General features: G+C 38.0%; 1 long non-coding RNA gene across 1 annotated transcript; it reads right to left on the minus strand.

Moving 5' to 3' along the window:
* Window positions 1-1,646: 1,646 nt before the first annotated feature.
* Window positions 1,647-23,811, minus strand: LOC140712199 (uncharacterized). The gene is made up of 3 exons (XR_012093692.1): window positions 23,443-23,811; window positions 4,293-5,681; window positions 1,647-3,821 (listed from the first exon to the last, which is right to left on the minus strand). It is a non-coding gene; the product is annotated as an uncharacterized lncRNA (long non-coding RNA).
* Window positions 23,812-24,929: the final 1,118 nt, after the last annotated feature.

The following is a 24,929-nucleotide window of genomic DNA, read 5'->3' on the forward strand; positions in this document are numbered from 1 at the left end:
GTTGGCGGGGAAAGGTCTTGCTATATTGCCCAGGCTGGTCTCGAACTCCTGGGCTCAAGGGATCCTCCCGTCTAAGGCTCCCAAAATGCTGAGATTATAGACATGAAGTACTGCCCCTGTCCTCAAATGGCTGTTTTTGAATTTTTTGCCCCAGTAATGTGAGACATCATCATCATCATACATTACATTTTCATTTTTTCTTGAATCAATTCCTGGACTCTCTATTCAATTCCACTGGTCTGTCAGTCTATTGAGGTGCCAGCACCACATTGCTTTAGTTATAGAGGCTTCAAAGTCTATTTCATATCTGGTAGGATTTCATTTCCTTATAGTTTTTCTTCTTCAATGTTGTCATAGCTATTCTAGCATTTTATTTTTTCTATTGATTTTAGTATTGACTGGTCTAGCTCCATAAAAATGTCTGTCATTTATTTATTTTTGATCATGTTAAGTTTTCAGATCAACTGAGGGAGAACTGATATTCTAACGATGGGTTGAATCATCCTATCCCAAAGAGTAAAGGATGTTTTTGTGTTTATTCAAGTCTTCTTCAGGAGTATTTTCAAGTTTTCCTTATAGAGGTTTTACACATTTCTTGTTAAGCTTATTCTTAAGTATTTTATATTTTATTTTCTTGCTGGAAATGGGACTCTGTCCTATGTTATATCTTCTGATTATTTTTTGTATTGAAGGCTACTGCTTCCTGTATGTTAATTTGACAATCTGCTTTATTACTTAACTTTTGTTTAGTCTACTTTAATTTTGTTTGCAAATGTACTATCTTTCTATACTATTTTGAGTTAAATTAACTTTTGGAAGATAGTCTGACCTCAAAAAACACCATTGTTCTTCAGGAAAAATACACTGTGACTTCCAAACAGCCAAGCTACAAGGACACTTTTAGAACACAACCCACACACAAAAATAATTGCTTCAATATCTTACTTATGAATATAAAGAAATTTAAAAACACCATATGTTATTTATTTATTTATTTATTTATTTACTTACTAGAGACAGGGTCTCGCTCTGTTGCCCAAGATGAAGTGCAATGGCATTGTCATAACTCACTACAGCTTCCCCCTCCTGGGCTCAAGTGATCCTCCCAACTCAGCCTCCTGAGTAACTGGGACCACAGGCACGCACCACCATACCTGGCTAATATTTTTGGATTTTAAAAATAGAGACGAGGTCTTGGTATGTTACCCAGGCTGGCCTCAAACTCCTGACCTCATGTGATCTACCTGCCCCAGCCTCCCAAAGTGCTGGGATTACAGGTGTGAGCCACTGTGTCCAGCCTAAAAACACTATATGTCATTTTAAAAAACTATATGACATGATATGTGCCACTTAATTTATATGTTAATATTCTTTTACAGTTTGGATTTAGTGCTATTCCTTTGAATTTTTTTTTTTTTTTTTTTTTTTTTTTTTAACTACAGTCTTGTTAAAGAAGAATGTGATTAGAGAAATTTGATATTTCCTTTAAGGAAAGACTTTCTTCATTTTTTTCCACATTAAATGATATATTAAATATTCTGTATATTTAAAGATTTTTCCAAGTTTGTTGCATTTTTGCAATCTGGGTAATTCCCTTTGCTAAGGCAGCAACACTTATTTAGTGCACAATAAATGCTTACCTAAAATATTTTAGGTTCGTTTTCTTCACCAACTGCTGACATATAATCTTTTTCAACTCAGCATATTGATTTTATGGCCCCTATCATAGTATCCCAGGTTTGGGAAACACCTCAAGAAGTAACTATTCAGAATCCCTGGCTCCATAGAGAACCAAGGAACTTGACAAGAAGATATCCTGCAATTTTTTTCAGAAGCACATTTTAGTGTTTAATAACCCATAATATTCTCAGAATTTTTTTCTGTTATCTGTATGAAATAACCGAGGGTACACAGATTTTGAATTTTAGTTCTAAATGACTGGAAAAAAATGATCTTTTCTAGGAAAACAGACCTCTACATAGGATCTGAAGAAATGTTGTAAAATAAATGGCAAATATGACCTCTCTGGCTGGGGTACGAGATTTTCAGTTAAGTGCCCATTTCCACAAAGTGTTTGTGCTGTAGTAAGCTGGGCGATTATCATCAATTGTCTTGGACTCAACCTTCTTGGACTGTCATAAGTAATATTAGCACCGGCATCCAAACTGACAGCACAAGACAGACTATGATATGGAGTCTGAAGATTGTAGTTGTGCTGTCAGGGCGATGGGCTATGCACAGAAACAGGCACTCCAGGCATGACTCAGTAAGCACACTGGGTCTGAGCAGACAAGGACAGGCTGACTTATGGCGTCTGTTGTGCTTGTGCTGCTTGAGTAGAAACTCCCTCCCTCCCTCAGTAGCATTGTGAGTCTCTTCCCTGTTCTTTTGCTTATCCTCTAAATGCTGGTTTGTCTGATGTTTGACCTTGACATGTCTCATGCTATCTGATTGTGGATAGTCATGTGTTCACAGGAATAGGCAGAAACTCTAGTGACTGAATAGCATGGTGGTTAAGGGAGCAGTGCCATTCACCACCTGATTCCAACCCAACAGGAAAATCATGGGCAACGCATGTGGGACAGTGTCTGGGAGAACCTCCTGAACACTCAGCAGTCTTCCTTTTTCTTTTTAAAAATAAATGTTATTGTGTATATTTGAGGTTTACAACATGAGGTTATGGGATTCATGTAGATAGTACAATGGTTACTATATTGAAGCCATTGAACATACCTGTCATGTCATATGGTTACTTGGCGTGTATGTGTGCAATAAACAAAGGCTTATTGGGCTATGCTACTGGGATTTTTTTGGTTCTTTTTTTTTTTTTTAACTTTTAAGTTCAGGGGTACAAGTGCAGGTTTGCTAGATAGGTGAACTTGTGTCATGGGGATTTGTTGTACAGATTATTTTATCACCCAGGTATAAAACCTAGTACTCATTAGTTATTTTTCCTGATCCTCTCCCTCCTCACACGATACACCCGCAAAAGGCTCCAGTGTGTGTTTTATCCATTTATATAATCATATTGTTTCTTACTGTGGTGTGACTTTGGCTCTCCTGACCAATGTAATTTTGAATCACAACTCAAAGGTGTTGCATCTTCCGCTTTTTAAATTTAACATTATGTCAAAAGCATATGGCAATATTTTAAACTAGTCATCTTTTTAAAATGAGGTAAGAGTCCCTCAAGTTGATGCATCATCATTTACTCAACTAATTCCTTATGGTCAATTATTTAGATTTCCTCCCCTTTCCCAATTCATAGAACTTCTTCAGATTAATTTTCAAGAATGAGTTATTGATTTTAATTAAATTATAAATTAACATATTTCTTCCTAATCTCAAAACAAGTAAAAATTTCAACATTTGTAGTGGGTCACGCCGAGTCAGTGCCTAACAGATGAACTTCATGAGGGTTGTAAATGTGCCATTGAATACAGCACAGGAGATAGGCCTATGCCAAATACCATGCTGGAGTCAGTAGTTTCACCCTCCAGGGCTGCGGCGCTAGTCTCGCTTTTTGGCCACAGAGTCCTGCGCAGTGAGTCGTGCACCGTCACTGGCTTCACCGCTAGGAGAGACTTCCGTAGGGCTGCAAAGACTGGAAGCTCTGAAGGATCTGATTGGCACGGTAGGAAGAGGAGGCCTTGCCGCTCCCTAGGAGAGCTCGAGGGTTCGCCCTCCCTCCTTCCCGGCCTTTCTGCATTTTCCCTTCACTCTTGCTTCACTGGGATTGAGCTCTTCTCAAATATCTTGGCTTATGAAGTTTTGCTCAGGCTTTGTCTTCTAGGAAAGCTGGCCATACAAATTACTATAACCTTTCAGGAGAGGGAAAAAAAAGGCAGATATGTTGGATGATGATTAGGTGCTAAGGGAGACTACCTTGTATCTACTACATTTTTTCTTTTTTAAGTGTAGCTCTAACAAGATATGCAATTATAAGTAGAAAGTAGAAGTAGTATATCTTACATAAACTAATAAAGAAAATATATTAAATATAAAAAACACAAATGTAATGCATTTTGCCAGTGGCTTTTAGGTTCCTTGAACAAATTGTTTGTTTATTTAAAGTTTATGGCTGAAAAGTATATCTAGGAAGAAATGAAAATCCTCTATAATGTTTATCCTGAAAACTTAAGTCTTTTAAATCATGTGTACAATTACAGCAGGCAAAACAATTTTTGTGTTATGCCCTTGAATAGTTCTTGCTCACCAATCATTTAAATTGTGTAGCTTTAACTTCAGTCTTGGTCATGACACATTAGGATGAGGATGTGTGATGTACCTACCCAAGTGAGGCACTGTAGAACATGTCTCACTGTTTTGCCGCTGAGCAGATGAGAAGCTGGGTATTCGTCCACCACTGTCCGTCTGTCATTGACTGAGTACTGTTTCCAGAATCACTCAGTCTCTTGCTTTGCATGTGAGCAGAGTGTTCCCACATCAATATCAAGTTGGGCAATGGATTCCTATATTTCTCAAACCCTGTCATCCTATCATTCTGGTGGGTGTGCTCTGTATTTCTAAAAAAGTGCTTTCTTTCCAAGGGCCTTTTTGGGATCCTCTGGGAGCTCAGCTTCTTAGGCTGGAAGTGCCAGGGAAGTACATCACCAAATTCCCCCTTCTACTTCTACTGGGGCTTCTGGTAAGTACCCTACCTCCTCCTGTAAGATACTGTAAAATTTGCAGGCATTTGTTTACCCTAATGCTACCCAAAATATGCTTCATTTTCTGGTGCAAACACTTCGTAGTCTTGTTAAATTAAGTTTAGCCTGAAGCTGTGTCCTCATGGATTTTTTTTTTTTTTTTTTTTTTTTGAGACGGAGTCTGGCTCTGTCGCCCAGGCTGGAGTGCAGTGGCCGGATCTCAGCTCACTGCAAGCTCCGCCTCCCGGGTTTACGCCATTCTCCTGCCTCAGCCTCCCGAGTAGCTGGGACTACAGGCGCCGCCACCACGCCCGGCTAGTTTTTTGTATTTTTTTAGTAGAGACGGGGTTTCACCGTGTTAGCCAGGATGGTCTCGATCTCCTGACCTCGTGATCCGCCCGTCTCGGCCTCCCAAAGTGCTGGGATTACAGGCTTGAGCCACCGCGCCCGGCCGTCCTCATGGATTTTAAGTTCAGCCTTAACATTACTCTGTATACGGTGAACTGTAACTTCACTAGATATGGAAACAGTCTGTAACCTACTCTTGTACCAATCAGCTAGTTTCAGCCAATGAAAGGTGGCCAACTCTTTCAACTAGGTTCAAATAAGGCAAAAACTGAGTTGTAACCAATCCAGTTGCTTTTGTACCTCACTTCTGCTTTCTGTACATCACTTTCCTTTTTCTAGTCATAAATCCCTTCCAAGCATGTGGCAGCACAGAGTCTCTCTGAATCTATTCCGATTCTGGGGGCTGCCCAGTTTGCAAATCATTCCCCAACAGATGGTATCAGAAGTGGGACCTGAAGTGGGGCATCTAGCAACCCCCAGGAGCACTGAGTGACCAGGCATGGGACCCACCACGGGCCCAGGGTGTCCATTGTTCTCTCGAAGCAACTGGGAATTGTGGGTAAGTTTTCTCTTAGATTCTGAAGCTCCATGTAGTTCAGTTTTGAGTGCTTCCTTTATAGGCATCCTTGGGAATAGACATGGCGGTTTGGTATCCAGGATGACTGGGGAAGACAGGAAAGGTACCTGTAGTTGTAGTGTCAAAATTATTTTCAGTAATTCAAAATCTTAAAGTCATCTTACGTTAAATTAAGTAATAGATAATCATAAAATGACTGAGTCATTTTAAATAAGTTAAAATACTGAAACATTAATTATTAAACATAAATACAGGTTAATGTATGTTGTTATCTTATTTTCACATGACATAGAACAGCTACATATTAGATCTGTTAAACAAAAAATTGATAAGTATAGCTTTCAAAAAATTATAAAGTGATTTTCATCTTCAAATCGTTTTATAAAATAATTCAAAATTACTTCCTAGGGTTGCCTCAATTCTTTAAACGCCCTCGATTTTGCTGTAGAAGGTTATTTCTTGTCATTAAGAGTTTCAAAGCCAAACATAATTTTACAAAGGGAAGCAGAGGCTGCTGTGTCATTCATTTGATCTGTAACAAGAACCCAGTGGGAGCCCAGCTACTATGGCATCTAAAAGTAAAAGCTCTTGGCATCCTGAGCTGTGGCCAAATCCTGCCATCCCTTTGGCTTTTCAGCCATGGAAATTGATTTTAGATCCTCAGGGTTGGAGTTACTCACCCCGTTCACAGTATTATAATTCTTTAAAAAATATTTTGTGTGGTTGCTCTGGAGTTTGCAATGTACATTTATAACAAAGTACACTTAATACTAAAATGCTTCATAGGTAGTGCTGGTGACTTGGGCAATCCCCAGGACCCTGGGCTGTGTGCTGTCTGGGGAGGGTGAGGGGCAAGGCTTGTGCTGAGTTTTCCCAGTTCATCTCTTCCTTATAAAACTGCTGTCATTAATTACATATATTCATATAATCTAATCATGCAATATGTTGTTTTTGTCAGCTTAAAAGAAAGAAGCCTACGCATAAAATGTAATTTGAAGAGTATACTTGAGCCACAGTGAGGACAGCTGCCTGGGACACACTTCTAAGCGGCCTCAGGGAATGCTGTGTCACCTTTGTTACAAGCATGTTTTTAAATGCAAAAGGGAACAAGTAATGGGCTGATACAAAGTTGTCTGACAGGAAGTCTCATGAGAGAATTTATTTTTACCTTTACATATTATTTATCTTTTCTTGATGCTTTCTTTATATAGACTGAGTTTCTGAATATATCATTTTATGTTTCCCTGAAGAAATTTTTTTACAGATATTTTTTAAAAGCAGTTTTAGGTTCAGAGCAAAATCAGACAACAAGGACAGAGAATTCTCATATACCCTTCACTCCCACACATACACAGCCTCCCCACTACCAATATCCTGGTCCAAAGTGGTGTATTTGTTACTGTCAGTAAACTTTTGTTGACTTTCACTTGTCAATATCACCAAAAGTTCATAGTTTACATTAAATATCATTCTGGGGTTATATATGTTATGGGTTCTGACAAGTCTGTAATGACATGTATCCACTATTATATTGTCATGGAAAATAGTTTCACTTCCCTAAATATACTCTGTCCTCTGCCTATTATCTCTGCCTTTCCCCCAGCCCCTTGCAATCACTTACATTTTTACTGTTGCCACAGTTTTGCCTTTTCCAGAATGTCATACAGTTGAGGCCATATAGTATGTAGCATTTGTAGATTGATTTCTTTCACTTAGTAATATGCATTTCTGTTTCTTCTATGTCTGTTCACGGCTTAATACTCATTTCTTTTTAGCACTAAATAATATTTCATTGTCTCAATGTACCAGAGTTAACTAATACATTCCCCTGCTAAAGGACGTTGTAGGAGCCAAAGAAAGCTTCCCCTCCACTCTCCGAAGGTTCACTGAAAAGTCAACTCACAAAAGGAGATTATTTGGAAAAATGGAATCAAATTTATTAACATGCACATAAGCGAGAACCATAGAGTGATTACCCCAAGCCCCAGTGCAGTTCAGAAACTTGTATACCATCTTGAGGTTATGGAAAGAATGGGGGCTTGGAGCATCGTGAAATAGGTTATGGTGGCAAAATAGGTTGTGGGAAGGGGTGAAAAGAAGGCCTGGCTAGCAAAGGTGGACTCATTATGGAACACAACCTCACAGGTGGCAGTCCTCAGAAAGAATAAATGGTAAATATTTCTTTCAGATGCTTAAAGATGTCAGACTCTTAGTTTATGATTCTTAGATCCAGACAAGGGAAGGCCTCAGAGAAAGCCAGGCTGCATCAATGCTGATCTCTACAAAGCAAATCTCCCCTACAAAAGAGAGCTTTTCATCTCTTCTTGTACCTTCAACCCTTCTGAATATCTATCTTCAAGGAAATATATTTTAGGGTGAAATATTTGAATTTTCTTCAACATCTGGGTTGCTTCCCAGTTTTGGCAATTATGAATAAAATTGCTATAAACATCTATGTGCCGGTTTGGAGTTGGACATACATCTTCAGCTCCTTTGGGATCAAAATCCAAAAGCATGATTGCTTTATCTAGTACTAAAAGTAAGTTTAATTTTGTAAGAAACTGTTGAACTGCTGTTACAGTATGTTCCTAGCCAACAGGCAGAATGGACTCCCTGTGGCTAACTGAGGTGATCAAAGTTAAAACAGAATGAGGTGGCCCTGGCTGGGTGAGGAAGCTGTTATGTATTCTGTGCTCACAGAAAAATGTTGTAAACATGTCACAGGACCTCCCTTTCTACAATTAAGCCAAACCAGTTCTTTTTGGCAGTGCTGAGATAGACTACAGCTGGAAATTCCCCAACTGACTTCAAACAAACCACCTGGTCCCAACTGACTGACCATCTGGAGTCAGCCAATTAAGAGAGACTGGTGATTTGGGACTTAAAGGTCCTCCAATCGAGATTCTGTTCTCACCCCCCTTACTCCTCTCTCATACCCTGCAAGTTTTGCCTTTATCATCACTCATTCTCTAACCTCGTCCCCTGGGGAAGGCTTTCATTTTTACAGTGGAGGCTGTATCTCCCCAATCCACAGATTTTTTCTTTTTTTAAAGAAAATAAAACTCTCCTTTTCTCCTCTGCAGATCCCATGGTCTTTTGTTAACACTCTCTTTCAAAGTGGCTGCACCATTTTGCATTCCCACCAGCAATGAATGAGAATCCTTATTGCTCCAAATCCTTGCCAGCATGTGGTATTCTCAGTGTCCTGGATTTTTGCCATTCTAATGGATATGTACTACTACTTCATTGTTGCATTACCTCTCTACTTACATTACCCATTTGTCCTTGCATTTTGTCTACTTCTTCCATTAGAGTCCTTAGCATAATAATTATAATTACAGTTATCTTACATTCCCTGTTTGATAAATCCAAAATCTGGGTCCTGTCTGAGTCTAGTTCTGATGCTTGCTTTGTCTCTTCAGATTTTTTTTTTAATGCCCTTGATATGTCTTGCAACTTTTTTCTTGAAAGCCAGACATGACGTATGAGGTAATGGGAACTGAGGTGAATAGGCCTTTCCTGTGAGGTTTTATGTTAATCTGTTAGGGGATGGGAAGCATTTAATACTTCCTGTTGCTGCAGGTGTCAGAGATTTCAATTTCCTATAGTGTCCTTGTTTTCTGTCTCCTTTGTTTTCTTGGATTTTCCCTAAAATCTCTTTCTAAATAGTGTGTTGACAGAAATAAAAATATTTAACCTCAAGATATACTTCTTTGACGTATTTTGAGATGACTGTTCATATGGCCTGCAAACAGACGTAGCCCTGAAAAGCTGTCTTTTATGGGGGAGATTTGCATCTGTAGAGAATCAGCATTGATGCAGCCAGGCTTTCTTTGAGGCCCTTGTTTGTCTGGCTCTAGGAAAGATTAACTGAGAGTCTGACACCTTTAAAGTTATGAAAGAAACATTTCCCATCTATTCTCTCTGAGGGCTGCTGCCTGTGAGATTGCATCAATATAAAAAGACTGCCTTTGCCAGCCAGGCCTGCTTTTTCCGCTTCCTAACCTGTGTGGCCACTGTATCTTAATTTACCACCGTCACCTGTTTATGGCCATGCGCTAAGCCCCCATTTCTTCTGTAATTTCAAGATGGTAAACAAGCTTCTGTACCCCATTGGGGCATTGGGATAATCACTCTGTGGTTCTCCCCATGCATGTTAATGCATTTGTATGCCATTTCTCCTATAAATCTGCCTTTTGTATGTTGATTTTTCAGTGATCCTTCAGAGGGTTAAGCCCCTATAGTGTGCATCCTGTAGCTTTTAAAGCTGAAATCCCCTGATATTATACTGAGGTCTTATTGATGTGGTGGTAGGGTGCAAGGGGAGGGTAAGTGTTTTACAATTCTGTGAGTAAATTCAGCCTTTCAGTGTGCCTATGTCCCTGGGCTGTATACCTTGAGAAATAAAAGTATAATTCTAAGCCCCCAATCAAGCGAATGTGCCATCTCTTGGCCAAGGGGACCTGAAAGTAATCTTGAAAACAGTTCTTGGCCATGACAGGATGGGAGGGGTCAGGCACACCTTGTTACACCTCCTCCCTAGTTAAACATGATTAGGATCAGGCTTTCTTCCCTAACCACCTAACAGAAACTAGCTCTTTCCAAAGACTCCACCTCTGATATCAACCAACCATCTGATGATGGCCCTCCTTTTTTGCCTGATAAGAAGCCATTGGGCCGGGCGCGGTGGCTCAAGCCTGTAATCCCAGCACTTTGGGAGGCCGAGACGGGCGGATCACGAGGTCAGGAGATCGAGACCATCCTGGCGAACACGGTGAAACCCCGTCTCTACTAAAAAATACAAAAAACTAGCCGGGCGAGGCGGCGGGCGCCTGTAGTCCCAGCTACTCGGGAGGCTGAGGCAGGAGAATGGCGGGAACCCGGGAGGCGGAGCTTGCAGTGAGCTGCGATCCGGCCACTGCACTCCAGCCTGGGCGACAGAGCGAGACTCCGTCTCAAAAAAAAAAAAAAAAAAAAAAAAAAAAAAGAAGCCATTGACCACAGAGTCATTCTGGCCATACTACAGAGATTGCACAGTGAGGATTTTCACGTCCTCTGCTTCACTTTTTGATGTCAGATTCCTTAAGACACCCTTGAATCATGCGAATGCCGCTAGCTTTTGTAAATGGGACCCATGAAGGAGCACCAAGCTCAGCCTCACGTGTGTATGTTTCCCCTTTTATAAGTCTTCATGACTCCTATAGCTTATCAAATATGTGTATTTGGAAACCTCACTCAGCATAAATGCTGTTCCCTTTGCCCCTCCCTAGAAGTATAGAGGCTGTGCTTCCCAACCTGTCAGAATGGCCAAACTGCAGGCCGCAACCCTTTATGAGAAATATAGCTCCCCTTTTCAAGTTTATGGACCTTGTCATTCTTCAGTTGATAACTTCTGAAGTCTTATCTTCTCTCCTCCTCAAGTGAGATAGAAAGGCAGGAATGTACGAGAATTGAGTTATTTCCCTTCTCTCCTCTCAGATGAGGATTTAGTAAAGTTTTTCTGTATGATTGGTCTTTGCTGTGGAGAAGGCTCTAGAAATATTCCAAAATGGTTATTTCCTTACCCTCTTCCTGCCAGAAACATTAAGGTTTTTTTCTTGGCTCTTCAGCATGAGAACACGGTGGGGTTCCTAGAGGTAAAACCCTTGAAAAAGGGGACCCCCTAAGGCTCTAGATACCAGGAATCTCTCCCTCTCATACTAGTGTACATTTTACGTCTAGCACTTTCTCAAGGTTATTTAAGTGTTCCTACCAGCTTGTGGCTCTGATGACATTTGAACCAGGTAAGCTGATCTTGACTGCACTTCCCTATATGCAGCTGTCGCTTCAGATTTTGGGCTGGCAGCTTTCCCTGTGACCTGAAGGAAAAAAAGGAACTTCTATTTGAGGAATGCAAGTCCCTTTAATGATCAGGCCCAGGGAGAGATTAAAATGAGACAGCAATCATACCTTACTTCCCCACTTGAGTTATATATTCATCTCTTGAAACTGGTTGTGATTGCCCCAAGTAGCTAAATTAACCTAGTATGCTGGGCGCAGTGGCTCACACCTGTAATCCCAGCACTTTGGGAGGCCAAGGTGGGCAGATGACCTGAGGTGAGGAGTTTGAGACCAGCCTGACCAACATGGTGAAACCACGTCTTTAATAAAAATACAAAAATTAGCCAGGTGTGGAGGTGTGCACCTGTAATCCCAGCTACTTGGGAGGCTGAGGCAGGGGAATTGCTGAACCTGGGAGGCGGAGATTGCAGTGATCCAAGATTGTACCACTGTACTCCAGCCTGGGTGACAGAGAGAGACTCCATCTAAAAAAAAAATTAAAAATAAAAATAAGTTAACCTAATGCCATATAGGACACTATAAACCACACCCTATTGAGAATGTATAGCCAATTACTAATCAAAGTTATCTCTATAAACCAATGAGAATTCCTGGCACACAATCTTGTGTCAGCCCACTCATTCTCCCTCTTTTTTTTTTTTTTTTTTTTTGCCTTTAAAAATCCACTTGTAACTGCTGCTAATAGGAGTGTGTATTCAGGGAAACTTGAATCTATGTTCTTTGGTTGTAATTGTCAAGCTTTGCCCAAATTTCTTCTTATATTAATTTTGCCCTCAGCCTCTTCCTTTGTAAACCAAAAATGAAATTAAAAGCCCCTAACCAACTGAATGGATCCTTCCTCCTGGCCAAATATATTCCAGAGTAAACCTGGAAAACTAGTTCAGGCCACAATGGCATGGACAGGTTGGACGTGCCTCATTACACTCTCCTCCCTTTGGAATTCAGGCACAATTAACCAGCATTAACAGTAAAACAGAGATCTTAAGAGTGACAAAACAGACTCTTTGTAGCACAAAATACCAAATTCCAACCTGGCTCTAATATAGCGTCATATGATAGATAGCAGGCTCTGAAAGAAATTGAAGTATTTTGCTGTAAAATATATTCCTTTGACATATTTTGAAATAGCACTGCAAAGCTGTCTCTTGTGGGGAACGTCTACATCCTATTGAGAATCCCCCTTTGTTTTCAGATCCTTTCTTGATGCAGGAGAGATTTAACTAAGAGTCTGATACCTTTTTAGGTCTGATAAGAGACATTTATCATCTCTTCTCTCTGAAGCCTGCTAAGAGGAGGTTTCATTGACATAATAAAAACCATGGTCTCCACAACCCCTTATCTCCACCCAGACACTCCTTTCTATTGATTCTAGGTCTTTGGATAATGTCTTAACTCTTTCAATCAATTGCCAATCAGAAAAATCTTTGAATCCACCTATGACCTGGAGGCATGCCCCTGCCCCACTTCAAGTTTTCCTGCCTTTCCTTACCAAACCGAGGTACATCTTACATGAATAGATTGATATCTGCCTGTAACTTCTGCCCCCTGAAATGTGTAAAATCAAGCTGTAACCCAACCATTTTACTTCTAGCACTTCCTCAAGGAAGTACAACCTTGGGTACATGTTCTCAGGACCTCTTGAGACTGTGCCTTAGGCTTTGGTCACTCATAGTTGGGTCAGAGTAAATCCCTCCAAATGTTTTACAGAGTTTTACTCTTTTTCATCAACACTTTTTAGGTTGACATATCTGGCATAGGTCAGCAGGATTCAGAGTGACCTCCCCAACACTCTGAACGTGGCGTTTGGTACCAGCATGACCATTTGTGTTCAGAAGTGCCATCGGGTGTTGCTGGTCAGTTCTCCTGAATTTTGATCTCTCACCTTTTGGTCTTATTTGGGCTTTCTTGGTCCCATTTGGACCTCTTATTGGGGCTGTTTTTCAAACTCCCTCTTTAAAACTGAGGGGTTCTGCCTCTGTCTTTAGACAGTTGATTTGAGTTAAGAGCTCTGCAGAGAGCTGCTCTTTCTCTGCCTCTGACATTGAATGAGGGTTCAGGTCAAAGTTTTTTCACTCCTGTCTCACAGCAGAGGCATGGGCAAATAAATGGCAGTTAGTTACTGGTGGTCTTGTTTTACACAGCATGCTTTTAAAATCTGCAGTGCTTTTCTATTGAAATTTGGGCTGGATTTTTCATTTGTTACCAACTCCTATTAGTTAAACTCCAGCTGGTTTTGTGTACGACAGTTATGGGGCACCCTCTTTTAGATATCTAGGAAAGTGACCCATCTTTCCCAGGGTAATCATAAACAACAATGACCAAAAGTGGGGATCTTTTGAAATACCTAAAATAATGTATTTGTGTGCACAATTGGAAAAGGCTGGTTTTAGAACAAGATCAATTTAATAGGAAACTTACTTCCAGTGGCACCTAAAAAGCTTCCAAAAGAGATTCTGAGAAAATTGCTTAAATTCTCAAAGTAAACAAAAGATACGCATCACCACCACTTGAGGAAATTTACTAGGTCTTTGACCCTTTCCCTGAAACTCCCTACTGGGGCAGACCCAGAGTTGCTGTTGAAGCAGCTACATTGTCTGGTGTGTATACCTTGGGGTTAGTCATCTCGTGCCAGGAAAATTTAGGATATGGACACACAGGAGGCGTTTAGGAGTGGAGGTTTGATAGGCAGAAGAGAAGAGAAAGAGAAACAGCTCTCTCTTTCTAGAGAGAGGGGTCTCCTAGTGGAAAGGACTGGCTGGTGGCAAATTCACCGGATTTTATAGTCCCCCTTGAGGAGGTGCTCAGTCCTTGAAGAAGTGCTCAGTCTGATTTATCTAGGGCTCACAGGTTGGTTTGATTAAGTGCAATGTTTACATAATGCATGGGGAAGGCTGGTCTCCCCACCCTGATCTTATTATACAAATGAATTCTCCTTTGCCAGTGCCATATTGTCTACTCCTTACAGTACACGTGGCTGGCAGAGAGGAGAAGATGGAGCCGCCATCTTGAGCATGTCTAGTCCCTAGTTCCTGCTGGCATTCATCAGTGCAAACTCCCAGCTTGCTTGTCTATGTCTGCAGCTCGACTTTACAGGCTGCTCTTTGTTAGAAAATGATTTGGAGCTGCTTTTCATTAAAAAGAAAAGCCTTACTGATGACTTCCCTACCTTTACTATTTGAATAAGTAATATCTTCTTAACTCCTGTATCACTATGAACCCCTTCTGGTTCTGGGGACTGCCTGATTCTCAAACTATTCTTTGCCCAAATAAAAAGATCACTCAAAGGACAATATGGGTCTCTACTATACAAAGAGTCTCCTTTGTTGCCTAGTACTATTGCTTAGGACAATAAAACGGTAATTAAAAGATTAATAGTCTAAAAGGGGAAAATAAACAAAATTAAAACTGTTTATAAAAATGCAGATGCAACAATATTTTTTCTAAAATAGGACTAATGACTGACACGGATGTTGAAATGCTAACTTCCAGGGAATTAGCTAAGCAGCCTTCCTCCTGAGATCTGATCTAAAACAAGTCAACATCCTTGTAAGCTCAAGCTGCCTGATTTAGTTCCCTTGCAAGATTAACAGTAAAGGCTGCCCTCTCCTCATAGTCTAGTAGTAAGAATTGTATGCTTTCACCACTGTGGCCTGGGTTTGATTTCTGGTCAGGCAGTCAGTCCCTCTTGATTTGATATTTGTGTGCCTTTTTACTTTTTTCAGTACCCATTTGTTACTGATCCTTTTAACGTCTATGGACAGCTTTAGGTTTCTTGTCTTCTGTCTATGAGGGAGACATGAGGCTTTTGGACCTTTGTGTGTTGATGGTAAGCTGAGAAGCTGACACCTTAGAAAATATGGCCAGATAGAAATGTGGATTGTAATCCATTTGTGACTAGTGATCTTTCCTTTCTTGGAGTTGTATTTTGGGGTGATTCTGGGTCTTGTGAAGACTGCTTTAGACCTCTTTGGAAGTGTCTCATGCATTCTCGGTTAAGTCAAAACCTTGGTTAAAGCTTATTCATTTTACTTGGGAGGGTACTTTTGGTAAAAATAAAACAAAGCAAAAGCCATAAATGTAGGCTATTCAAGCTAAAATCTGATAAGAGTTTTAAAAAGATTTTTTAAAAGAGCTCTATAGTCAAAAATTGACTGAGAACTGAATTTTAGCCTCTGTATATATACACATACAAACATATATGTGTGTGTGTCTGTGTGTAAAACTATATATATATAAAAAACTGTGTGTGTGTGTGTGTGTGTGTATATATATATATGCCTCTTTTCACTCTCTCTAAAACTTTTCAGTCTACTGAATTTCTGTCTTCCTAACTCCCTGTTAACCATATGCCCACATGCACTCCCTTTGTCTGTTTCTTCATTTACTTCTGTTGGTCTTTCCTTCCTCTTGCCACCCTTGATACCACATGAGGAGACCATAAACATTTCTAACAGTCTGGGAACCCTTAAGGAAGACAGAAAAGGCACCAAAGACTCTATTCTTTTTTTGAAGAAACTTCTGTTTTACCTAATGAGTTCCCAATAATTTCAAATGGACAGATTCTTTTCAAGTCTAAAGCTGTACCACGTTTGCATTAAACTCCTTGATCTTTTTAGCTTTTAGATACATATATGTGTACATGTGTATGCTATATTTTGTTTCTACATATATATATATGTATATGTGTGTGTCTACACATATACATATATATGTGTCTATACATATATATTGTCTATGCATGGTGCAAAAGTAACTTAAATTTAAATGAGTACTCATAAATTAAAAAGCCAGCCCAATACTTTATGAGTTCATGTGACTTTAGTAATTTTTGGTAAATAAAAATAAGTTTAAAATTGTTCATAAAATAAAACAAAAACATATTCAAAACGTAATTTAGACATTTTTGCTAGAGCCTATTGGTCAGACAGGTTTAGGCTGTTTCTATTTTATGTTTTAAGGTCATAAAACTATTGCTTCTGTCATACTTTTGGTACTTGCTTAATTTTTCTGAAAGTTAAAGCTGTAAGGGCTGACTCCTGGGTTCTTTGAAAGCCTTATGCACATCTTACTGTGAGCTTGTCTTTAATTTTAAACCTCCAAATTCTGGGATGTAGACAAATGACCCTGGTGAGGCCTGGGATGAACACCAAGGCCCCGTTTTCCCTGGCCCAGCTGTGTCTTGGCCATGCTCAGAGGGATTAGACGCCCCAGTATTGTCTCCACAGCTCTGTTTTTTGTCCTGGACACTGCATCTGGTATTTAACAAAAGTTTATTTCCTAGGTTTTTCACTAAAATAAAAAGTTACTAAGACTTAACATTGTATTTAATATCTAATTAAAACTGCTAGATATAAGAGAAACAAGCCTATATACAGAATGTATAAAGAAAGTAAAATGTAAAGACAGTTGAAAAGAGAGTGTAAATTTTCTTTTACATGTCAGAGAACTTTCTGTGGTCAAAATAGTAAGGGGGAAAGGAAAGGAAATTTTTGTCCTAAAAGTAAAATGACAGGACAAAACCAAAGGTTTAAGCAAGTTGTGGAAGCTTTATGGAAGACTGATTTTTGTCAAAGGAATTTTTTGTGTAATCAAGTTGGTGAAAAAAGGGAATTATTTAGTTTTCCTAAAAATTGAACATTAATATCAAAAGCACACTGACGTAGGGCCAGAGTCTGGACCCCTGTGCTGGAATAACAGAGTTTTCTTGGGGCATTAACCTGATATTTAATAGAAAAATTGTAAGATATTATAAAAGGTTTATGGAAATCTTATCTTGTGTGGTCAAAGCTGATTGAGATTGGATGAATTGATTTATAAAGTTTTATTAAATTTATCTTTAGCATTAAACATATACTTCTAGAAATAATTTTTCTCTTTCGATTAAGATTTTTATATAATACCATTAAGATAAGATTTTTGTTTACTTTTTGAGTAAACTACAAAACATAGAAGAGAGACAGATTTTGTTTGTTTTATGGTATCTTTATTAGGTCTTATGATTCTTAGGGAAACTGCCTCCTCTCTATCGAAGAGTAAAATTTTTTGCTTTTTAAAATCTTTAAATTATTATTTTGGCTAAATGAATCACTGTTATTTTACACTGACCTGTCATGCTGTTTTGAACTTGTGTTTTAAATGTTTAATATTTGACAAACTTTCATATAAAAATTTTTAGTATTTTTAGTATTTTCAATCTCAAACTAACTTTTTGGATATTAGGCTTCCTGTCCAAGAGAGACATATTAGGCTTATTTGGTATGTAAAAGTTATACAGAAAGAATTGTGAAATATGAAATGGTGTTTAACTTTTTTGGCTTATATTTGTATACATATGTTTTTTTGTTTGTTTGTTTGTTTTTTTTTTGTTTTTTTTTGAGACGGAGTCTCGCTCTGTCACCCAGGCTGGAGTGCAGTGGCCGGATCTCAGCTCACTGCAAGCTCCGCCTCCCGGGTTTACGCCATTCTCCTGCCTCGGCCTCCCGAGTAGCTGGGACTACAGGCGCCTGCCACCTCGCCCAGCTAGTTTTTTCTGTTTTTTTTTTTGGTAGAGACGGGGTTTCACCGCGTTAGTCAGGATGGTCTCGATCTCCTGACCTCGTGATCCGCCCGTCTCGGCCTCCCAAAGTGCTGGGATTACAGGCTTGAGCCACCGCGCCCGGCCACATATGTTATTAACATGTATAAAATGTTATGAGTTATATAAAATTTTGGTATTTCTGAGTTTGTGTTAGAAATAATAATTATGATTATTATGTTAAGTTGTTGTATGGCACAGAAATAATCATTTTCTTGTCAATTGTGTCTTTAACCAGGGCTATTCTATGACTTTTGTCTCTCACAGGAAATTATTTTTATACTCTGATTCTTCTCAAAAAATGATTTATAATCAATTGCAGTCCAAAGTTTGCTACTTCTTTAAGGAAATTAATGAGAAGGACTCTGACAAGTACTCCTGAATATAGGTTTCAAATAACTTTGGAAATCGTATAATTCATCCAGGAAAAAAGTTCTTCTAGGCCTCTGATTAAAAAGCTGCTGTGTTCATGAGGTTTGCTCACCCAACATTAAATGTAACAAGAATTAACGGCATGAGAATAAACTAATAGTGAACTGAAATATTTTTGGGGAACTTTTTTTCTTTGAAAAATCGGTGATTTTTTTCACTTTTGTTTTCCAGAATCATTTTTTTTTCTTTTTGAGTCATTAATGGCTTATAGCAGTTGGGTAAAGTATACTTTTGTGAGTAAAACTAACACATTTGCCTTTCTCACTACCAGATTTCTCCAAAGTTTGAAAACTGTTCATGAGTAGTCGTATTTTATGGTGGTATAGTTGTTTGAGTAAGTTTAATAAGAATCTGTTTTCTTTTGTAACAGAACATAGTTAGATACACTTGTAATTTTACTGAGGCTTTAACTGGAATGGCATGTTTTCAAATATGACCAGAGTGCTTTGGGGAATGCAGGTCGACTTTATAGAGCCAATAAACAACCTGTACCTTGTCTACATGGTTCCTTTACAAAATTTCTATCCTTGTAGTAGGTAAAGAATGTTACCTTCTGACAGGCCCAGGATCCTAAAGTTATTTTGGCACCTCAAGAAGGTAGGAAGTCACCCAGTTCACACAAGTATTGCAGACAGTCTGATGAAAAGTCTTTTACTTGGTTAGCCTAAAGGGTTTTAAAAGTCTCATCTGAAATTTCTTATGAAAGACGTCCCAGCAAAGCCAACTTTAAAAGAACCTGTAGGGCCATTCTGTACTCTTGTTGCACTTTATGCAAATAAGCAAGCCAAATATAATAAGGGTGAAACTTGTTTTGCAAATAAATTGGTCCTGCTAAGATTGTCTTTGATGAAAATGGAGAATTGGAAAAAGAAAAAAGGTATGTTTCAGAAGAAAATTATAGTGCATCTATTATTAGCTTATAACCTTGTTATTTTTGAGTTTTATTATTTGCCTACAATTTGGAGTAGATGCTGAATCACTTCTTGGCAATAACAAATCTCTATAAAAGAACAAAGTTTAATTTTCTTTATAAAATAACCCAGTTTTAGTTGACGCCCTGATTAAATAGATTTCGTTGATGTTGTTGTGGCACACAAATCCTCTTTTGATTGTGCATTATGTTTCTACTATTTAATTTTTAAATGTTATTTCTCATTGTTTTACTTCTGAAAAAGCTAAATTCATACTACTCTAATGACTAGGTATAATTCAACAACTGACAGCAGCCATAGATCAATGACTTTGACAGCACTACTCAGCAATGAATCTTCCCAGCGATGACAGACATTTTGACACTCAACTTTTCATCATCAGTTCTTTCAAGAATAAAGATTTTAGATCAAAAAAGGGAAATGAGAAAAGAAAAGAGCTTTTATCTGAGGAAGGCAAGTTCTATTATTATGTTAAGTTGTTGTATGGCACAGAAATAATCATTTTCTTGTCAATTGTGTCTTTAACCAGGGCTATTCTATGACTTTTGTCTCTCACAGGAAATTATTTTTATACTCTGATTCTTCTCAAAAAATGATTTATAATCAATTGCAGTCCAAAAATCAATTGCAGGCCCAGACAATAAGATGAGACAGCAATCCCACCCTACTCTCCACTTTGAGTTACCTATTCCTGTCTTCAAACTGCTTGCTATTGTTACAAGTAGCTATAAATTAACCTAATAATGCCACACAGGACACTATAACCTATACCCTGTAGCTTAAGACTGTATAGCCAATCACTAATAAGTGTTATTTCTATAAACCAATGAGAATTCCTGACAAACAACTTTCTATCAGCCCACTCACTGTCCCCCATTTTTTTGCCTTTAAAAATCTGCTTGTAACTGCTGCTAATAGGAGTGTGTATTCAGGGCAACTTGAGTCTATTCTCCCTGGTTGCATTTCTCAAGTTTGGCCCAAATAAACTCTCTACTTATATTACTTTTGCCTCAGCTTCTCTGTTTTAGGTCAACAGGCCAATTTTCTGAAGGGCCTTGGGAAATTAATTGATTTTTCAGTGTCTTTAGCTTTTTTTTCTTGTTGCAAGATGGGATTAATGACTTCCAAGCTTTTTATGTGTTACAACTGAAACCAGAAGCCTAACCTTTTAAATATATGCAGTATTATGCGGAATATTTATTCACCTGGATTCTACATCAAACCAAAATTGAAAAGTGAACTATAATTTTTATTTTCTGTCAATCTATTTTTCTTATATTTTCTACTGACTGAATAAAACAAAGTGTGTTTCTCCAATGAGAGTTTTCTACATAGACTGGTCTGTACAATACCATCTTTATATTTTGGCAATATTTGCAAATTATTTGGATAGGTTTTTTATTTTGGAAGATTGTCTCCACTTATTCTCTATTACTGTTCCCAAGTTTGGAGTTATAGATAAAATTATTCTCTTTGGGCTTCCCATGAATGCAATGGATATCTTTATTTTAGTGGAATTGGGGAACAGATAGATAGCGCCTCTATATTTCTTTTTTGAAGCACATGCTTTTCATTTAAGATGTACAGAAATTACCACAATTAGTTCCATTGTAATGTAATTACTTCTTAAAGATTATAGGTGAGAATATGGGATATACTCATGGAAAGATATTTAGAGAAAGGAAAACTAGAAAAATAGATTGTAAGTTTATACAATAAATAATATGCAAAGTAGTTTGAGAATAGCTTAATAATTTATATGTAGTATCACAGTGTTAGTCATTTTCATTCACTTAACTATTCATATGTAGATTTTTGCAGATATTCTTTATTATTCCATCATCATCTCAATTAAACCTCTTGGGTATAGGGTTTGAATGCTACTGTGACCATAAATTCCAATAAAACCTAGGAAAAAATGAAACTACTAATAACTGAAAGGGTAAGCAATAAGAATAATATTTTCTAACTTCCTTGAATAAGAAGAATCTTGGTGATGATCGTTATTTATTAATTTTGGAGAGAAAGGAACAAGCAAGTGAGTCAAGAGAAAGAATTAAAGCTTATTAAGTTCACTTATTTCAATTATGAGGAATAGAAAGTTAATGAGACTGAATACGTGAATGGCTAATTCTTATGGAGAACAAATGTTGAAATCTTCTAAATATGATTTTTTTCAAAATTAAATGGCATAAAATTTGAGAATATCAATACCTTATATGAGTACCAGCATTAATGAGTCCAGTTTACTTCCTTAAGCTTTAGCAAGTTCAGGTCATATATTTTTCAGACAGAAAGGATGTTATAAGCCATTCCTTCTACTGTGTTCTCATAAATCTCTCTAATGCTAGACCTAGGCCTGTATTGAGTGGAAAGCTCAATGTAGACTTTGGAGTTTCCTAAAGAGAAAAGTTCAGGACTTGGCAACCAAGCCTCTAAGTTGCATTTGAGCAGGATAGTGTCAAATACAGAAGGTGATCTTTTTCCACTCCTGAGAACAAACGTGCTAAGTAGCCCCAGGTTCTACATTCCTAGAAGTGTCAGCTTTGGGATCAGTCACTTTCAGTTGCTGTGAGGTGACATCTCACCCACCAAAAATAGTAACATGACTCAGAAGAAGAGGAAGTCTGATTCTTCAAGAGGCCAAGGTTCTTGGAATTGGGGAAGAGAACACTTCCCCAGACTTAAGAATGAGATGCTTTAGGGCATCCATGTGCCTACAAGAAAAAATTCCTTAGATGACTAGCTGCTTTGCTATCAGAATTGCTGATGTCTCCCCATATTGCTGAATTAGAGAAGACAACATTGGAGAAAACTTGTATGGTGGATTCTGCTCAGAAGGGAATAGTCCTCAACCACTATGTTCATTATTTATCTTAACAACCCCTGACTTCTCGCTTCTTGGTTTTTGATAGGTCAGGTGGATCCCACATATACCTGCAGTCCATGCATTGATAGTGAATAATACATGAGAGTTGAAGTTCCAGTTATGTAAATCAAAAGAATGCAACAGGAGACAAACTTATGCTTCCAGGAAAATGGAGTAGACATACTTCTCCCAATTCTTTCTACTAAGTACAGCTAAAAGCCTGGGCATTAAATATAAAATAAATGCAAAAATACCATGAATCTTGGAGAGAAGAAAGAAGACCAAGTAGGTACTTTGGAGCAAAAACAACACATTGGTGAGTTCCCTAGGTTTTAGTTTTTGTCTTATATATACCAGTCTAGATGCTGGAGAAGCCAGAACTCCAGAAGTACCAACATGTTTAGATGAAGGATGCCCTAACAAAAGCTCTTTCTCTCTTATGTAAGGAGTATTAGAGGGACAGCCTAACAAGAGAGAATGTTTAGAAAATGTGACTACTTCAACCAAAAACCATGGAAAGAATTGTGGTCCCACCCCACCCTTGTCAGCAAACGTGAGTGGGGAGCCTAGATTTCTACTTTTTCAAGGCCGTAGCAAAGCATCCCAACTGTCCCGTTAGGGTGGTGCCAGATAAGGCCGTCTCTGCCTGGCATTAATGAGCCCCTTCCCTCTTTCCCACAGGATCAGGGTATGTGAAAAGTTCTACCTTTTCACATGGGGGGACTTCTACCCCCACCTGGCAATAATGAGGTACCCCTTTACTTTCCCAATGAGATAGTTTCAGAAGAGGCCTACTGGAAATATCCTCCTATCTCAACCTTCCAAGTAGCTGGGATCACAGGCATGCACCACCACATCGGCTCATTTTAAAACTTTTTTGTAGAGACAGGATCTCCCTATGTTGCTCAGACTAACCTCAAACTCCTGGACTCAAGTGACCCTTTCTCCTTGGCCTTTCAAATGTCAGGATTGCAGGTGTGAGCCACCATTCCCAGCCCCACATAGATATTCTTCAACTGAAAATCTACAATAACAGAAGTAAAAACTAAATGGATGGGCTAAACAGCAGAATAGAGAGGACAGAGGAAAAAAAAATCAGTGAGATTGAGGATAGAACAATAGATATTACATAATCTGAACAATAAGAAAATTAGACTGAAAAAAAAAAAATGAACAGAGCCTCAGAGACCTGTAAGACTAAAACAAAAGGTGTAACTTACGTATTATTGAAGTTCTGGAAGGAGAGGAGCCAAAAAGTAGAGCTGATAAAATACTTGAAGAAATAATGGCTGAAAACTTCCAAAATCTGACAAAAGCAAAGTACTGTAGATTCAAGAAGCTGAGTGCATATCAAATAAGATAAACTCAAGGAATCCACACAAACACATTAGCTTCTGAAAAATAAAAACAGAGAAAAAATTTTGAAATCAGCAAGAGAGAAAAAACATGGGGGAAAATAACTCAAATGGCATAAGATTTCTTATCAGAAACCATGAAGGTCAGGAGGCTGTGACACAATATTTTTCAAGTGCTGAAAGGAAAGAACTTTCAGTCCAGAATCCAACATTAAGTGGAGCTATCCTTCAAGAATGAAGGGGACACCAATGCATTCTCAGATAAAGAAAGATTACAGAATTTATCATCAGGAGACCTACCCTAAAAGAATGGTTAAAGAAAATTCTCTAAACAGAAAGAAAACAATAACAAATGAAATATAAAATCAAGGAAGAAAAAGGAATGGCAACAAAAATGACAAAATTTAATGTACTTTCCATTCTAAATTATGCTTGTTGGTTGAAGACAAATTATAATATTTTCTGATGTGGTTCTCAATATATGTATAGGAAATATTTAAAACAATTTTAAATGGGGAGGATAAATAATTTAAAGAGGGGTAAGTTTTTAATACTTCACTCATACACCAATATACATTTGACACTAGTTTTTTATAATGTAATACCTAGTGCAACTACTAAAAATTATGTAAAAAGAAATACACTTAAAAACACTGCAGTTAAATTAAAGTAAAATTCTAAAAAGGGTGATCAAACTAAACAACTAAACATACTTCTAGCATATAACCCAGCTGCCATACTCCTTGGTATTTACCCAAATGAAATAAAAACTTATGTCCACTCAAGAACCTGCACATGGATGTTTATTTATAATTGCCCAAACTTAGAAGCAACCAAGATGTTTTCTAGAAGGTGAATGGATAAACAGCAGCAAATTCATACAATAAAATATTATTCAGCATTATAAACCATCAAGCCATGAAAAACATGGAGAACCTTATACAGTATATTAGTAAGTAAAATAGGCTAAATTGAAAAAAGTAGGTACTGTGTACCCCAACTGTATAATGTCTGGAAAAGGAAAAACTATTTAGCAGTGAGAAAAAAATCATTTGTTGCCAGGGATTAAGGGAGAGTGTTGTTCAAGGGTCAACTATATATAAAACGTTTTACAACATGTGCAAGTGGGATTACTCCAGGGATGTAAGGCTTGTTAAATATTTTTAAATTATTTAACAAAATACACCATATTAACAAGCTAAAGAAGAAATATTACATGATTATATCACAATCAATGCAAAAAAAATTGATGAAACTCAGTACCTAGTCATGATTTTACAAACTCTTTGAAAAATAGAAATAAATGGAATTTCCTCATCTTTATAAAGGGCATCTATAAAATACCTATGGGA

Source organism: Chlorocebus sabaeus, chromosome 8, assembly GCF_047675955.1.
Source record: "Chlorocebus sabaeus isolate Y175 chromosome 8, mChlSab1.0.hap1, whole genome shotgun sequence".
Classification (NCBI taxonomy): domain Eukaryota; kingdom Metazoa; phylum Chordata; class Mammalia; order Primates; family Cercopithecidae; genus Chlorocebus; species Chlorocebus sabaeus.